At 38.5% G+C, this 14,441-nt stretch overlaps 1 long non-coding RNA gene across 2 annotated transcripts; it reads right to left on the reverse strand.

Moving 5' to 3' along the window:
• Nucleotides 1-551: 551 nt before the first annotated feature.
• LOC118609362 lies at nt 552-13,400 on the reverse strand. 2 transcript variants are annotated; one of them, XR_004953355.1, is made up of 4 exons: nt 12,795-13,400; nt 12,060-12,255; nt 9,299-9,374; nt 552-1,979 (listed from the first exon to the last, which is right to left on the reverse strand). It is a non-coding gene; the product is annotated as an uncharacterized LOC118609362 (long non-coding RNA). The 2 variants fall into 2 exon arrangements; XR_004953354.1 differs by lacking the exon at nt 552-1,979 and having other exon boundaries at nt 9,152-9,374.
• Between the last annotated feature and the right edge of the window lie 1,041 nt (nt 13,401-14,441).

The following is a 14,441-nucleotide window of genomic DNA, read 5'->3' on the forward strand; positions in this document are numbered from 1 at the left end:
TCAAAGTCAAAAAGAATGGCGTCTGATAAAAATGAAAAGTGAAGTGACCATTAATTGAGTGGTTTTCCTGGATTTCTAAGGACAATGAAACTAAAAGAGATTTTGAAATATGTATAAATTTATGAAATTATTTTGGCATATTAATCACTAATTATTGAGCTCATTATAATTCTATTTATCTAATTACAAAATGGGCAACAGGATTTTATTATAATTTAAAATATTTATAATAATTAAAGCGCATACGTTTAAATGGAACATACTTTTCAACTTCTGAATCATTAGATATTGATTAATACCAAGACATTAAATACGAAGATATTTTTCTCTTGAACTTTAATTTTAAATTGTGGATAATAAAAACTATTTGGAATTTCTGTAACTGACAGGTGAAATTAGCGTAATTGTTCCAAATTTGAATGAGTTGGTTTTGTTAAGAATACTCACGACTCAAGTTAGAAAACCATACTACTACATACAGTGGACTAAAAAAAGAAAATGTTACAAAAATACCCTATTTTTGATAACTGGTTAATGTATTCATTTTTCAGCTCCTGGTGATCAACTTACGATTTTGTCGATTATAAAAATTTTTAGGTGAACAATCAGAAATTACAAAACTGCCTTTGAAATGCTATGCCAGTTCTAAAATATTATCTGTGAACAAGCTCTGATATAGTTTGGCTTCTGATCCAACTATACAGGTAGTGGTGAGGGCACCTGTGAAATACCTCCCAAGGACTTGGTAATAAGATACGCCCAGAGAATTAAACAGTAAGTCAACGTGTAATGAGAAGAGCCTCCATGTTTCCCAGGCATACTGTGGTCTTTAAGTGATATTAATTCATTTGAGAAAAAAGAAAATGTGAACAGAAATAATTTACCAAGAACAAGGTTTAGAAGAAACAAAATGTGACAGTATGTATACAGTGTTATCCACAGAGGGGAGGCACTGAATCCAAGAGATGAGAGCAGCCTGTGACCAGAAGTATCCTCCACTTCAGTAGGATCAGTTGGCCAAGACTTGCTGTGGCTTAGGAAGAACATACCTCAAGACTTGCCACTTCTTTTGGCTCTAATTGCAAGCTTAACTGAACCACCTCCTGATTGCTAATATGGCCTTCAATCCACCGTTCAGGAAAAAGAGGAACTCTGGATGAAGGCACCAGAATTCCATTCTGCACAGAGTAAATTTAGAGAAACTTTCTGACTTCTACATCAGTCTCATGAATTTAGTTTCTGTAGTTCTGCCCCCAAGTCTGTCAATTTAGTCTATAAATTCTGAATATTCTTATAAAATACAGTTTAGGATGCTTCAGGGCAATGAACCAAAGCCATTTATTATAAACTTCTCCCTTTGGGGCTTCTCCATAGCCAGTTTACCAGCCTTCTCCTCGTAACTGAGATTGCACTCAAACTTTATCAGAGATATTCTAGGCAAGTATACTAAATGATAGGACAAATCTTGACAGCTTGTGACATAAAAAGTAGCAACTGGGCAGGGAGAAGAAAGAAACCATTTTATCACAGCTTCTTACTGCAATTTGGCAATAGCTTTTGGGTCAAGATGATGGATTTTCACTGGTTGGATAGTATCAGGTCTAGAAAGGGTACTCTAACACTGCTTTCTTTATCACTTCATCTACAAACACACTATCATAGTTATCTATGCTGTGTAGAAAATTATCCCAAATATATAGCAGCTTAAAACAACAAACATTTATTATCTTACATGATTCCTTCAGGTCAGGAATCTAGAAGTGGCCCAGCGGGTGGTCTGGCTCAGTATCCCTCATGGTGTTTCATTCAAGCAGTCAGCCAGACCTGCAGTCCTCTGAAGGCTTGATGGGCTAGAAGATCTGCTTCCAAGATGACTGCTTCCCATGGCTGTTGGCAGGAGGCCTCAGTTCCGTAGCACGTGAGCCTGTCCACACGGCTGCTGAGTATCCTCATGACATGGTGTGGCTTCCTTCAGCTTCCTTTAGATCCAAGTGAGGAAAGACCTAGTCTCTAAAGTTGCACACCATCACTTCTACTTCCTTTTATTTGTTAAAAACAGATCACTAAGTCCATCTCACACTCAAGGGGAGTAGATTAGGATCCACCTTTTGAAGGGGGGAGCATCCAAGAATTCATATTCTAAAACCACTAGCATATACACCCATCCATTTAAACTGTGTTCCTCCCAGTGCACTGTCAGCATCTCTTAGGGATCTCTGCACTGGGGAAGATAGCTTTAGGAAGGACTGCAGTTTATTAATGGGTGCAACACGTGATATCGTCAAAGGTCTTTATAACCTGTAAATCCTATCTTCTTAGAAATTTAGATTACTTGTACCTAAATATATCATACATTTCATTAAGCATCAGTTTAACTTATCTAGGCTTAGTAGAAATTATTATTAATAAAAGTCTTGAAGGATAAGAATGTTGAAGATAACACAGAGACTATTCTTAACACTAACATATACTTAGTAAACTTACTGATATTTTTTACATGTGCATTTCTTTAATAAACTTCTATAGAACTTTCTACATGCCAAGCACTGTTAAAAGCAGTTTATACATAATGTTAATTATACATTAATTCATTTAATGCTCTTAACAATCGAGTATCACTATTTTACAGGTGTGGAAATTGAGTCACAGAGAGGTTAAGGAACTGTCTAAGGTCACTCAACATTTTGGCTCCAGAGTTTGTGATCTTAACCCCATTCAGTGCTGCCTTTTGGAAGACTTATTAAACCTTTTAAGATAGAGATTCCATAATTCAGTGGGCTTCCCAAATTTAGCTAGCTAGGAAAACAGATGTGGATTTGCTTTGCTTAGTCTTCGCTTCTTTTAAAGTTCTTAAACTGCATGAGGCAGAATAGGAAATTCGTAAATTGTTTTGTGTTCTCACTGAATTCAATAAGAATTACCCAAAGAAGGGTCCTCTGTTGAGGCTACAGCTCATTCTGTCCAAAACTTTAAACTGGTCGGCCTATTATTACTAATTAGCTGTGGTGGTAAATTATGGTAGTGTTTTTATTGTTGTTTTTACTTATAAAAGTAATATAATTTCATTTTAGACAATTTAGTGGGTGGGGAGGAAGTACTTCTAATTCCACGGCCCACCCTCAGGCACCACCACTTATCATTTTGGTGGTCAACTCTTAGTGTGCGGTGTAATCCAACCATAATGAAGGTAAATGAAGACCTCTTTCAGATACTTTAATTTTAGAGCTCAATAATCCCCACTGTAAACCTGCTGTTTTATACCAAGAGAGCTAGAGGAAACAGGATTGTTTTTCTCCTACTTGTTAGCAAATGGGTTCTTTTGGAGAATTTTATTATCCTTAGTAATCTGACCCATATTAAGGCTACTTTAGACTTCAGTATTTTATTAAACATAAACCAGGAACAGCTCCTTTCCTACCTCCTTCAAAGGGAGATGTTTTTTAATATTTTAGAGCATTTACCAGGAGTAGACCCAGTGACACTAATCACATCCACATGGAGGCTCAGGCATTATGCCCTCCTACAGAGAAACTCAGCAAAGAAAGGTTCATTCAAATCTTCTTTGTTAACTTTCTGCCAAAAAGAATTTCAGCACTAACTTCATGTGAGTTTGAGTGGTAAGTCTCTGAATTTAGATTTTTCATTTCTTAAATGAACTCAGCTTTCCTATGGTTCAGGCCTTTGAACCAGTCTGTTCTCGGTGAAAAATATGCCTGATGACTCAAGGCCCACCCAATTTTTACAACTAGTTAATTGGCTAGTCCCTGATGGGCTAATCACTTCCCTCCCTAATTTAGTTGTATGCTTTCCAAAACTCAGTCCTTTGTTCTCAGACTTGTTTATAGAAGTTGTACTTAGTAATTACATAATTTAATTTTACCAAAATCATACAAATGTGAGTGTAAAGAGGGTGGTAATCTCTATGAAAATAAGTTGCATGCTTGGGTAAAACCTGATAAAGACAGGTCTTTCTCAAGAAAAAAAAATGTGGAACAAGGTGTGTGTAAAGCAAATGTGAAAGTTCGGAGAGAGGAAAGGGTTATCAAAATCTAGAATTCTACCCTCAGTTTCCTCCACAAGTATCCTGAGACCTCACCTCACTGAAACTAAAATTGACAATGATACTTGCTGTGTTAATGGAAGTCTTATATGCAGCCCCAGTTAGTGGACCCCACTCAAAGAAAAGGCCTTAATTAGCCTGATAACAAAAGGAATGATGAACGAATGGACTTCTATATGTTTTAAATTAAAAATAAAGTTTTAAGGATATTTTTTATAATTTTGTGATTCTCTCCTTTAACTAACTTTCTTCTTTAACTGACCAACTACAGATCCCGATTACCTAGGAAAAGAGTGCTTCTTACAGCACAATTTCAGGAGCTGCCAACATACATAAGTACAGGGAAATGAATTGCCTAGACCTCAGCACTTGCTAATGACTCGTGTAATTTTTTAAATGAATAATCTCATATTTATAAAAATTATATATAGAGTCCCTTATTTCTGGGTTAGATGTGCTTGATTTTTAATACAGCAAATTTTTAGAACTTAATCACCTATAATGTGTCTAAGCCTATTAGATGAAAGAATGGTTTCAGGTCTTTCAACTTATCCTATAACTGTGCTTAAAATGTTTCCTTTTTACTTACAGCTGGCTGGCACAATTATAGATGTGTGGCATATATTATATTGCTTAAATGCTTAGAGCCCAAAAGGGAAGACTGACTTTGTGTTTATCCTTGTAGTTAGTGCCATCATGTTCAATATATTTTGGAATTGGAAAAAGAATGACCTGTACCTAATCCTAATAGTCTTTACATTTTAACTTCATCACAATGCAAGAAGAAAAAGTGGAAAGCTCTTTACTGAATTAAAGATAAATTATTACATTTTGCTTTTAACAGATGACAGAAAAGTGCACTTGAGTTTTGAATATTGACAAATAAAGGGGGAACATTCATGCTGTAAACGACATTTTGTAAAGTTACCTTCCTTTTTCTGAAATACATGAGGGCCCCTTATATGTCATAAAATAAGAACTATGTTAGATCAAGGCAACATCTATTGCCCTCTTCCTCCTTCTCAACAGTTCCTCAAATTTTGTTCAGCTGTCCACCCAATCCACATGTAAACCTTAATCAGTCAATGCCAACAAGTGTTCGGCCTTTCCCTGGTCTACTGGTTCACATATAGCTTAAATCAGCCTTATACAAGCTAAGGGAAGAACATATAGTTGGGAGAGGAGCTTTTCCTTCTCCCACCGTGTGTGAATAGGGGAACAGGATGCGTGTTTGCTGCTGGCAGCCACCTTACCACCATGAAGGGAGATAGCCAAATGGAAAGAGAAAAAATTAGGTGCTTCAAGAGGTGGCTGAACTTAACTTCAGAGCCTACCCGAGTCTGAATTTGTTAGGTGAGATAATACATTTTCTCACTGGGTCAGCAAGGGCTGAGTTTTCTGTTACTTAGCAGAAATTTTGTATCCTGATACAAAATATCAAAAATTTCCAAGAAATTTTGCCTCAGTGTTTTGGTGCCCTGCTCTGTTGTATGTAGTTGGTGTGTGCCTGGTCTGTCTGTGGAGTGATCCAGTGCTATCAGCTGCTGCACGGATGGCAGACTGAAGAAGGGCAAGAGTGTGTGGGTAAGGAGGCAGGGTAACAAGAAGTGCTCTTGGCTTTGGGATGTAGCAATAAACATATGGACAAGTTGAAAAATTAAGGAGATATTCAGGAAGTAAAATTGATAAGATTCAGGGATGGGTTAAATATTAGGGAAACAGAGAGACAAGGTGCCAAGCATGACCTAGGAGTTTCTATTCTGTGTAATTAATTGGCACCGTCCACTCTCTAAGCTCTGGAAAGCACAGGAAGAGGATAAAAGTTGACATAAAGAACAAGAATTTAATATTGGACACACTGAGTTTGAGATGCCTTTGAGATATCCATAGCATTTTGAGACATAATTTATCCTTTTAAAGTATACAATTCTGTGGTTTTTAATACATTCACAGTTATATAGTAATCATTACTAATTTTTTTAAAAAAACATTTTTTATCGCTCCAAAAAGAAAACCTCATGCCCATTAGCAGTCTTCCTCATTCCTCCTAATTCCTGGCAACCACTAATCTACTTTCAGTCTCCATAGATTTGCCTATTCTGAGTGTTTTATAAAAATAGAATCATACAATATTTGCCTTTTGTGACTCTTCAAATTTTCCCGTTTTAGAAAGGCACAAGTCTTATTGGAGTAAGACTTATTCTAATGACCTCACTTTAACTTTATGACCTCATTTTAATTTCATTACCTCTGTAAAGACCCCATCTACACCTAGCACAATGTTTTCAAGCTTTATACATGTTGTAGCATTTATCAGTACTTATTTATTTTAATGGCCTGATTATTTTCCATTATATGGAATTTTGTTTATCCATTCATTGGTTGGTGGACATTTGAGGTTTTTTCACTTTTTTGCTATTATGAATAATGCTGGTATGAACATTCATGTACAAGGTTTTTTGTGCGAACAAGTTTTTATTTCTCTTGCTTAATCCATTACCTAATCCAAGGTCTCAAAGATTTACATTTCCTTCTAAGGAATTTTTAGTTTTAGCTCTTCCATTTAGGTTTATTATCCATTTTGAATTAATTTTTGTATATGATATGAAGGAGGAGTCCAACTTCATTTTTTTGCATGTGGACATCTAGTTGTCCCAGTACCTTTGTTGAAAATATTATCATTTCCCTCACTGAGTGGTCTTGGCACTATTGTCAAAAGTCAATTGATCTTAGATATATGAGTTTATTTCTGGACTCTCAATTCTATTCCATTAATCTAATCTATACATTTATCCATATGCCAGTACCACACTGTCTTGGATTATTGTAGCTTTGTAGTAAAATTTGAAATTGAGAAATGTGGCTCCACTATATTTGTTCCAAACTAGATTTTGAGGTAGGCAATGAAATATATGTGTCTGGAACTCAGAGAAAAATATCCCTATCTGTGAGCTTGGTTTCTGAAACTTATCTATTAGCACTAACATCATCTCTGATAAGTGTATCATAGTGCCTTAGTATTCTGGCTCTTTGATCAATTATAAATTCAACTTCTCTCCCTACCCTGCTTTATTAAAATATGTCTACAGCTTGAAATTTCCTACACTGGTTATAGTCAAAGGAGCAGGAAATCTTACTGGAAGAATCCTTGTTCAAATCACCTTGGAGTTATAAAATAAAAGCATATGTTTATAGGGATAGGAAGTGGATTACTGGTTGACAGAGGATGAAGGGGAGGGGCAATTAGGAAGTACAGAGTTTTATATTCTGGAATTAAATAGGGATGATGGTTGCCCAGTGTGAATTTACTAAAAATCACTGGATTGTACATTCTAATGTTTAAAATAATGAATTTTATTACATGCAGTTTATCTCAATACAAAAAACATTTCTATGTCAGAATTGTCAAAGAATGATGAGACTATCGTTCAATATCTGAAATAAAAGAATAGAATTGAATTTATTACTTGCTTTAATAAAGGAGAACTCTGCTAGTCCGGCATGGTCTCTGAGAACAGAACAGACTGGTGAGATCATGTAGAGTTTTTGAGAAATGTGGAATTTCAGAGTTGTAAGTGGGTTGATATCATCTGGAGAACTGTGGTTGCTCAGGTGAGATGTACTGATTGGCTGGCACAGGAGATATTTTTGTTGGAGTGGGTTTATCCTTATTGGCTGATTTTCATAAGCAAGAGCTAACACTGACTGGTATTTTTGTGAAAGCGAGGTCACTTCACCCAGCTGTCACCAATAGATTGAACAGATTTAAAAATAGTTCTGGTGTCTCCTTGTTACCATGGCTACCGAACAGTCTTTTTCTAAGTTTGTCGGATCCTTTTTATTCTCATACCAACCTCTTCCACTTCTATAGCCTCTTCTAATCTCCCCCTCAGGATTCCATCAATGAGAGAGGAAGGGCAGGAATCTCCTTTCACTAATGGCTCTGTGCTTCTTTGTTCATGTATATATTCAACAAATTGTGTTATGGGACACATAGGAGAATAATGCAGTCCCTATCTCAGAGAGGGAGCTCAACTACACAGTTGTTTCCAATTCAGTTTGGAGGAATAAATACCTAGGGAACCCTAAAGAGTCCACTCACTTTTTCTGGGAGAGGGAGGGAGGTTCACAGAGGAGGAAAGCCTTGAATGGACCTTGACCCTGACCCAATCCTGGCCCTTACTCTATGAGCATAAGTATGTAGGACAAGTCAGGAGACAAGCCCTTTCAAGAGAAGCAAGTTAACAATATATTATGACTAATTTTCTACATCAATTAATCTAGATAATAATATTTATTTATGACCTACCTTGTCCTAGGCATTTTGCTAAGTGCTTTGAATGGATTATCTTACTAAAACCTCACAAAAGCCTTAGGATTAGCTACACTATTGACCTCATTTGCCAAAGAAGACATTTAACCTCAAAGGACTGAATAACTTGCCCAAGGTTATATGGTGAGTAGTAGAGACTGGATTCAAATACAGTCTGACTCTGAGAGCTACTTAGGCCCTTTGAAAAATTACAAGTAGCCTCTAGAAGAGGGTATTCAGTTTAAATGTTTGGGACACAGATCATGATTTGCATTCATAATGTATTTTAATAATGAACAAAATTTTAAATATTATAAAAAGTATTTTTATAATATAAATATTCCATAATTTAACAGATAATAACTTCATTGAATAATACTAGTTGAACCATCTGGTAAAGGAATTAAATTTACAGAGATACAATGATCTTATCTTTTAGAAAGAAGCTCATAACCTAAATGGAAGTATAATGAGAATAACAGGTACATATCTACATTTATTAAGGCTCAAATCAAAACACTAATTACCTAAAGTACTTATCCCATGGTCCATGGATTAAATACAAATAGTGTGTGTGTGCGTGGGGAGGGGGTTCTTTTGTTGTTGTTGTTGATTTGTTTTTTACCAATTTTGTTTGCATAAAATGCCACCGTTTAAAAAGAAAACATTAGTAAATAATTTAACAAGAATGGTTGGTTTCTTCCTTTTGGTAAACCATCGATTCTTTAGATTTTAAGACAAACTAAAGCCTTCACAATTAACCACTCTTTAGAAAATCATCCTGAAAATGTATTTTATTAATCAGAATGCTACCTTTGCAAAAGAAATTTTAAGTGAGTTAAGATGAAGAATGTGTATGCATTAACATTAATAAAGTAGAAATGACGGTCGCAAGTAGGAAAATGAGGAACAGCAAATGTGCTCACCTGAGAATGAGCTAACCACGTGACTGAGCATCAGTTTGGCTTCGAGAGCAGGCATAGAAGGCAATTAGTGGAAAACCTGGAACATGGTAAGAACTAATAAATAGTGGCCAATATTATCATAATTTATAAACCCCATTACATTTCTCTTCTCAGATACCCATATTATTTCACCACATGAAATTGAAGCTACATCTATGTTTAAGGCTTTCAAATAATTTTGAAACTAGACTCCATTGGATCAGAATCTTCCAGTACAGACCAGCACCGAGCTCCACTGGGCTGTGTGTGAACTCTCTTTTTTTTTTTTTTTACTTAGGATCATTTGATTCTTGTGTTTCCGGAAATAAAAAAAAAAAAAGTGATTAAACTAGCAATGTGCTTTAGCCATATGTTTAGCTCTTTCATCTCTGACTGGAAAATATGGAGGCAATAAGGTCCCCAATATTTTTGTCTGAAAAACATCCCTATGACTCTTGGTAGCCAAAAAGGATAAGTTAACATTGTTCTCATCATATAATGGAAGATTTTGATTAGAAAACTCAAAAAATATTTCTAGTGCGAGTCAGAGAGACTGGAGAATCTAACTAAACATGATTTTCCTCTTATCCCTCAGCTGGATCTGAGATGGATGCCCTCAAGAACCAACTCATGTTGCCTAAGGCCTGATGCAGCCCCTGAGAGTCTCCCAGAAATGCCACAGATGTGGGAGTCTGTAGTGAGGGTCCCACTTTATATAGCTGACACGGTTGGTACCAATGGCACAAATGCAGACCTTAGAAATTCGAGCAGGATTCCATCTGGACACAAAGGCCAAGGTTCTCTATATATGTCCTCCGTTAGCTCTTCCTTTTTGCCTTTGGTCAAACCCTTAGGCAACTTCATTTATAGATTCACCAAGATGATACCAGAAGGCAGTTTATAAAAACATTACCTCCCCTTGACTATCCTAGCACAGTACATGATAGTCACTTCATAAGTGAATGAATGAGAACCAAAAGGCATCCAGGACAAAAATGACCCTAATGGTTCAAGTTCAGTTCAGAAATTATCTTTTAAGAGAGGAATGGGTTGCCAAAATAAAATTCTCAAAATGACACCCCCACAGATTTCTCTATATGCAGCCTCCTCCTCTGATCATACCTGTTGGGTGTCAATCTTTACAATTATCTAATTTCTTCATCTTATCAGAAACTATTATCAACTATTATTATTTAGCAATTCTGTCCTAATGATATTAAGAAGATACAGGCTGAGGAGAGGAACAGTGGGTGGAATATATTCTATATTCTCAATAGATAAGAAAAGAAAAGAAGGAATGTGAACATGATCAATTTACACCATTAATTAAGTAGAAAATACTAACTTTAGAAAAAGAAAATTTATGGGTTAAATGCCTCTTTCTTCTTCTTGAAAAATATACATTTGGTCCCAATCTACCAAAATGAATGTAATTTTCATGGATTTATCTCAGGCTAATAACTACCCTATTTTGCATTATTCATGTCTAAGAACTTCTAAAATTTATCTCCTTTCCATGGAAATTTTTACATAAGCATTATTACTAATGTCCGTATCATTACACTGTGATTATGAACAGTAGAAAAAGTGAGAAAACAACATGATTCGTAGAACCTGTATGTCTTTGTTAAGTTCTCCAACCCCATCCCATCCCATTCCCGTGTTAAAAATCTTCAGAGATGATTATGAAACTTCATACATGTATTAAAAAGTCTTATGTGTTTGCACATAGGATAGAATTTTAAGACATGGTTTTGCTTGCTATGTGAACATAGGTATAAAAACTCTTTATGGCACCGTAACATATTGTTGTTTATTCTTTGGTTAAGTAAAATCTCCAGCTGACACATGGTAGTTGTTAGAGGTGCTTAACCATGAAGATAGCAGCTGGCTTGCCAGGATTACAGCATGCCTTCTGATAGGGAGGGAAGTGCTTTTTTCCCCTAACTGCTGAGTGTCGTGACCTTCATCAATCAGCCCAACACCCAATCTCTCAACCAACAAGCACCAGATCCTTAAGAAGTTTTTTTCTTCTTTTTCTCCTGGAATGCTCCTACACAAGATCAAAGCCACTCACAGAAATATCTCTGCATGGTATCAATGCTGATATTTTTTTATCAGTGCAAAACAAGAAAGAACAGCATTGGTGCAATGGTCCAGAAGCTCTTATCCCAGAGATGAGTGAAGGGAGGTTATAAGACTCTTTTTGCTTTTCCTCTGATCCCAGTGGCCTGAACCTCAAAAGGTCAAGATGGCAGCTTTCCTTAGAGCCATGAATTATGGACCAAGAGCAGAGTTGGACCTGGATTGGGAGACGTTAGTACACAGGGGCATAACAGTCCAACTGCGAGCGCCCCACAGGCAATGTGTCCTGGCATTGCTCAGGCCAACACACCCCTGACCAGCTCCTCTTGCTCACACTGGACCTGGTTCCCCTACAGCCTTTACTGGCTTTATTTGCTCCTTGACCAGCTTGATCCATCATACGGCACATTCCCAGCCTCTGCTCTCTCCCTGTCCTCTTTACACCTCAATTTCTACTGCCACCCTTCCGCAGCTGCTCCATAAATGCTGATGTTCCTTGGGTTTCTGTCCTGGGCCCTCCTCGGGTGATTTCACCCATCCCCCTGGTTTCAGCTGCCTCCAGCATGCTAATTATTTGCAGCCCTGATATCCAAATTCCGGCTGCCTTCTAGAGAGTTCCACCTTGATGTCCCGTTAGCACTGTGAGTCCAGAAAATACCTCATGCGTCAGGGTCAGGAGCGAGAGTCCCACTTTATACAGCAGTCAGGGGTTGACATCAATGGCACGATTGCAGCAGACCTTAGAAAAACTGGCAGATTCCAACTGAGCATAAAGAACAAGTCTCTTCATATGCCCTCCTGCGGTTCTTTTTGTCTTCTGCCAAAACTTTAGGTAATTCCATTCGTAGGTGCACCTGAGTCGACACCAGAAGACAGTTTGTAAAAGTGTTAACCTCCCCTCAGGTCTCCTAGCACAGTGCACGGTAGATGCACAAACTAGCAAACTTTCTATCATGCTTTACTCTTTCCTATACCATTAGTACCGAGCTCAGCTCAATTCTATATCCCAAATGTCTCTTGACACTGTTGCTGTCTCTTCATCCCACTGCCTAAAGCAGGATTCATCATCTTTCTCCTCTAACAGCTTCCAGATTGATTTTTATTACTTCTATCTCTCTAGTCCATCTAGTTATCTTCCTGAAGCGCAAAATGCATCGTGCCTACACACATTCGGTGGCTTCTATTTGCTATAAGCCGAACTCCGGTCAGGGCCTTTGCAGTCAGCCCTCAGGGGACTTGACCATTTGCCTCCTCCAGCACTCCCCAAGCACCCAGGCCTCCAGCCATACCTAACTCCTCCCCTGCCCAGCACACCATTCCCTCCCAAACCACTGGTCATTCTGTCTCCTCAGCTTGGAATGCTCTGGTCTTTGCCCGTCAAACATCCACTTACCATTTAAAAATCCAGTTTAGACACAAGCACCCCCGACTCCCTTGAGCAGAGAGTTTTCTCATGGGTTATCGACCCACCCCTGGGAGGACGGAGCTGGGCTGTTCTCTGCCTTATCGGAGTACCAACCTCATCGGAGCACTCCCTAGTGCGATGCTTTGACCAGGCAGGTGCTCAAAAACGCCTCTTGGTTTCGATTTCACCAGAATAAGAAAGCTTAGAAGTCACAGATCTGATTCCTAACAGTCTCATTGCCTTTCAATGACCTTATCTCCCCACAACAGACACTATTCAAATGAGAGTCTAATGTGATGGATATTTTTCGAAATGACTTCTAGAAGCAAAAAATAAGCTCTTTCAAGGGAACGCTCACAGTGGAAGTCTGTTTCTAAGGTAGGTAAGAGAAATCTCCCCTCCAGTAGTTACAGGGCCTTCACTGGGACAACATGGTGTGTGGCAGGGGAAGGTGATGAGAGGAGGGGGAAACTTTGTTTCCATTAAATGCAGAAAAGAAGTGGTGCTATAAAACCTCCCAGAGACAGAGCCCCGTCCCCCTAACAGCGTAAGTTAACCCCCTCATATGAGTCTCAGTGTACAATTCAATTAAACTGGTTGAGAAGTAACTGGACTTAATAAGTTGCAAAGAGCACTGGCTGGCTCTGTTTCTGCCAGCTCTCTGGTATGGTCTCCTCCCCTCTGCAGACTTCCTCCTTCTCAGTTGTTTGAGGAGAGCCTTTCAGAGGGCTGAATCATCTGGAAGGCTGGGGGTGCTGCTAGGGAGAAGGTTGGCAAGGGGAGGAGATGGAAGAAGGCTGTGAAGAGGAGATGGAAATGTCAGCTGAGTTTTGGGAAGCTGGATGGTGTGCAACCTTCTCTCTATCACGTTCTTCCTTGCTGGAATCCAGGCCCTGATTGCCTCTTTCCTGCTTTATTTTACGTGGTGACTAACCTCAGCATCCCACTGCCATCATCATCATGCCCAACATTACTCTGGCATCCAGACTGCTGCCAGACCAGTGTGTCTACTGGGCTAATATAACCATGTTCCCCTGCTTCCCAAGGCCCCATTCTGTTACGGGATTGACCCAAGTGGCTCAGCCAATGTCCATGGTCCTTATGGTCCTAACCCTGCCTGCTTCTTCGGCCTCGTCTCCTTACCTCCCCACCTCACATCCCAGTTTATGGGTCTTCGTGTGTCATCTGTACCTCAGTGGAATTCTTCATGCCCTTCTCTTTGCTGGAAATCTCCTTTTAAGATTTAGATCAGGAATCTTGTCTTCAAGGAAGATATATGCAATCACACACACACACACACACACACACACACACACACACACACTATACCATACTCCAACACTGGGCAAAATCCCTTCTTGGGTTCTCACAGCACCTTATCCAGACCTCTGCTACAGAACAGACCAGCTTTTACTGACAAGCCTATCCTCCTATCTCAGTGATAAATCCTTCAAGATGAGAGACCAGGCCCTCTGCTAATTTAAACGCCCCAGCTCCCCTTGCACATTCTCTAATTCACAGTGGGCCATCAATAAAGGTTTGCTAAACTGAACCCAGCAATAACTCCAAGGTAGGCCGGAGGGACTGGGAAATGGAATGGCTTCCACAGTGACCAAATCTAAAATTTATTCTCGT

Source organism: Rousettus aegyptiacus, unplaced genomic scaffold, assembly GCF_014176215.1.
Source record: "Rousettus aegyptiacus isolate mRouAeg1 unplaced genomic scaffold, mRouAeg1.p scaffold_m13_p_11, whole genome shotgun sequence".
NCBI lineage: Eukaryota > Metazoa > Chordata > Mammalia > Chiroptera > Pteropodidae > Rousettus > Rousettus aegyptiacus.